A 4,654-nucleotide genomic window follows, 5' to 3' on the forward strand; every position below is an offset into this window, starting at 1 on the left:
GTGGTTTCTTCTTAAGCGGTGACGTTTTGTATAAAAGGACTCCAGACCTCAACCTGCTAAGATGTGTCGACGCCGAGGAAGCCGGAAGAATTATGCATGAAGTGCACGCGGGAGTATGTGGACCCCACATGAATGGTTATGTGTTAGCAAAGAAAATTTTGCGAGCTGGGTATTACTGGATAACCATGGAGAAAGACTGTTTTAGTTTCGTTCGGAAGTGTCATCAATGCCAGGTGCACGGTGATTTGATTCATGCGCCTCCGACAGAACTTCATCCGATGTCAGCACCTTGGCCGTTTGTTGCTTGGGGCATGGATGTCATTGGGCCAATCGAGCCGAAGGCCTCAAACGGACATAGGTTCATATTGGTAGCAATTGACTATTTCACAAAATGGGTTGAGGCCATCACTCTCAAGACAGTCACCAAGAAAGCTGTGGTAGACTTTGTGCACTCCAATCTCATTTGCCGCTTTGGCATTCCTGCAACTATTGTTACCGACAATGCAACTAACTTGAACAGTCGCCTGATGGAGGAGGTATGTGAACAATTCAAGATAACACATAGAAACTCAACTCCTTACCGGCCAAAAGCCAATGGTGCTGTCGAGGCAGCAAATAAGAACATCAAGAAGATTCTGAGGAAAATGATTCAGAGCTCCCGGCAATGGCATGAAAAGTTACCTTTTGCTTTACTTGGATATCGTACCACAGTACGCACTTCAATCGGAGCAACACCGTACCTGTTAGTTTACGGTACTGAAGCAGTCATACCTGCAGAAGTGGAAATTCCTTCACTCCGGATAATCGTTGAGGCGGAGATTGAGGACAGTGAATGGGTTAAAACCCGACTGGAGCAATTGGCATTAATTGATGAAAAACGAATGGCCGCAATTTGTCACGGACAGCTGTACCAACAAAGAATGGCCCGTGCTTATAATAAGAAAGTGCGTCCCAGGAATTTTGAAGTGGGTCAGCTGGTACTCAGATGCATTTTACCTCATCATCAGGAAGCAAAAGGGAAATTCGCTCCTAATTGGAAAGGTCCATACATCATTCGAAAAATATTGCCAAGAGGAGCATTGTGCCTCGGAGACATCGAAGGGAATGATCCTGAGACAGCAGTGAATGCAGACGCAGTAAAAAGGTACTACGTCTAATTCTCTGCGGTGTTGGTTTTTGTACAATTGAGATGACGAAGGCTTTTCTTCTCGCTACCCAAACACTACTAACCCTTCGTAAACCCATTTGAGCCGGTTTTCCTTCTTTGGCTACCCTCTTTGGAACCCGGAAGTACGAAAAGAAAAGAAAAAGAAAAACGAAAAGAAAAGAAAAAGAAAAAGAAAAAGAAAAGAAGAGAAAAAGAAAAAGAAAAAGAAAAAAAGAAAAAAATATATATATGAAAAAAAAAAGAGAAAAAGAAAATATTATGAAAAGGAAAAGAAAAAGAAAACAAAAACAAATACAACCAAAATAAAAGTTGCCTGAACTACGTTTGACTTGATCCTGAAAAGGTACGTAGGCAGCCTCTCTCTGGGGTTCAGTCACACCAAAACAAAATATCCCAATTTCCCCAAAATAAAACTGGGGCAGATGATATAATGGTTCGGCCATGAATCCGCCGAAAGGGTTCCAAAGTTGTAGTCCACCCAAAATTCTTTTACCCCAAAAACCTTGTCCAAGTCCTTCCGATCAATTTACAAAAGGCATGGAAGCGGCAAACGTCATTGTTGGAATCTGATACAATTCAAATTGAGAGAAATAAAATGAGAGAGTCTTATCGGTGAAAACCTTCGGGCACCATAAGGCGATGGTGAGTAGAGAAACTGAAAATGAGAGAGTTCGCTTAGTGAAAACTCGCAAAGAGCACTATCGGGCGACAGTGAGAAGAGAAATAAGAGAGGTCGATTGGCGAAAACCCACAAAGGGCGCTGTTGGCCGAAAAGAAGACATCTCGCCACTCAAGGAGTCCTGGCAAGGTTCCCTGGTTTTGAAATACTGAATATGGATTCACGAGAAGCCAGAACGTTTGTGTGGGTCGGGCATCCAGTCCAAGAGGCATGTCATGTTCATCTGAAGCCAGCATGCACACCCCAGATAAGTCCTTCTTTCCCCGAAAGGGATGCTTCTCTTTACACTCAATCTGATTGCCTTTCCGCATACTTCTCTTTGAATCCCTTTCGGTAACTAACACGAAGGAAAGGTGGCAGAACTGGTTTCACTGGGCTCCGCCCGGTCAGAGTCAAAGAAATACCCAGCCTCAGCGAGTGCGTCAGGCCCATCTCAACTGACCATGTTGTTTAATGCTTTCAAAGCAAAAACATTGAAAAAGGGAAGTCCAAGGCAAAAGTCCCAAGGGCAGAATAAAGTGAAAAGGCTAGAGCCCACACGGGCAAGTTGTCATGAAGTCCTGAGTTTGAACCCGGTCAGTTTCGAAAAGAGATTCACCCTCAAGGCAAACGAGCAGCAAGTTCTCAACGGAAATGGGGCCGGGATCAAGCAATTGAGATGATCAAGGCCACAAAACCAATCACCGTTTCGCACTAACAAATTGCTCTTTGTTGAAAACAGGTTTAATTCAAAGCAACCGTGCAAGAAGCAGGTGCAGTCCAAAAGAAGTGAAATGCGCAAGTGCTAAAACAACTTTGCAGCAGGAAAACGACCAAAAAGGAAGTTTCCCCTCCCCAAGTTTTTTTTCATGTGTTTTGCTAAATAAAAGGAAAACATAAAAGAGGAAAACGAAAGAAGAAGAAGAAAGAAGAAAAGAAATAAAAACGAAAATCCCAAAAGAAAAAAAAAAAATAAATCACGGTAGCATAGGATCTCTTTTCTTTCAAATCCCGGAACAAAAACCGAGGATCTCCCGGAACAAAAACCGTGGAGCTTTTTCTTTTCAAATCCCGGAACAAAAACCGAGAAGCTTTTTCTTTTCAAATCCCGGAACAAAAACCGAGAAGCTTTTTCTTTCCAAATCCCGGAACAAAAACCGAGGATCTCCCGGAACAAAAACCGAGGAGCTTTTTCTTTCCAAATCCCGGAACAAAAACCGAGGATCTCCCGGAACAAAAACCGAGGAGCTTTTTCTTTTCAAAATCCCGGAACAAAAACCGAGGATCTCCCGGAACAAAACCGAGGAGCTTTTTCTTTCAAAATCCCGGAACAAAAACCGAGGATCTCCCGGAACAAAAACCGTGGAGCTTTTTCTTTTCAAATCCCGGAACAAAAACCGAGGATCTCCCGGAACAAANGGAGAACAAGGGAATATATTTCAATTTCAGCAATCAGGCGCCCACCTGGAGAACAAGGGAATACATTCGAGTTAGCAATCAGGAGCCCCGCCTGGAGGATAGAGGCACTTATTTCCAAGTTTTTAGCAATCAGGAGCCCGCCTGGAGAATAGATGCATTTATTTTCAAGTTTTTAAGCAATCAGGAGCCCCGCCTGGAGAATAGAGGCATTTATTTTCAAGTTTTTAGCAATCAGGAGCCCGCCTGGAGAATAGAGGCATTTATTTTCAAGTTTTTAAGCAATTCAGGAGCCCCGCCTGGAGAATAGAGGCATTTATTTTCAAGTTTTTGGCAATCAGGAGCCTGCCCGGAGAATAGAGGCATTCGTTTTCAGATTATTAGCAGTCAGGAGCCCACCTGGAAAATGGACACATGTTTCAAGTAATCAAGCATTCATTTGGAGGAATGGCAGCAATATCGCCGATCACCATGCAAAACAACAACAGGAATACCATCGGAAGAGTACAAGATACAAGTTCAGGACAACACAAGAACAAGTTAGAAGACATAGACAGGACCCTCTTGTAATTCGTAGATCATAGCTCAGGCTAGCTTCTTTTTATTTTCTACTCGGTGTAATAAGGAGGTCAGCGAGCAGTAGCAGCAGCAGCAGCAGCAGCAACGAAATCACAGCTCCTGGTAGTCCCAGCTACCAGACTTTCCCGAACTACACTGACCTGATTCCTGTTTAGCCCAGGATATGTAGGCAACCTCGGAAGCAGGGTGCGGTCAACTCTTTCAAAATGCTTCACACGGAATATTCGAACGGGCAAAAATCGCTCGTTTCCGCTCATTTATCTTTGCACGAAAACTCTTCGTGTTTTCCGGGCAAAGAGGGGCAGCTGTGAGCACGTGATTTTTGCCCTATATATATGAATTATTCCCATAAATTCAAAACAAAATAATTTCTTCTCATTACTTGCAAGTTTGTTGACTTTTCATGGCATTCTGTGTTAATTATTTGCATTTGTCTGTGCATGTTTATTTTTGTTTAATCAATAAAAATACAAAAAATGTGCATATGCATTTAGGAGTTAATTTTACATTTTTTTTAGATTAATTTGAAAGTCAATCGTCTCATGAAATGGAAAATCCACAAACATAGTTTAATTTGCATTTTTTTTGACTTTAATTTTGAGTAATGCTTCTTTTGAATTTGTTTTATGTTAATTATTATAAAGGTTCAATTAGTTTTTTAGTTAGTTAATCAGTTTTAGGAATTAATTTAGATTTATTTGTAGTTTTAAGCTAGAAGAAATTAAAAGAAGAAAATTAAAATAAAGAATAAGAGAGATCAGATTTTGGGCCAATTTCAATTGATTCCCAAGCCCAAATCAGACCCACCCCCATGCCTGTCCACACCAGCCCAA

This window comes from Nicotiana attenuata, chromosome 7, assembly GCF_001879085.1.
Source record: "Nicotiana attenuata strain UT chromosome 7, NIATTr2, whole genome shotgun sequence".
NCBI classification, from domain to species: Eukaryota; Viridiplantae; Streptophyta; class Magnoliopsida; order Solanales; family Solanaceae; genus Nicotiana; species Nicotiana attenuata.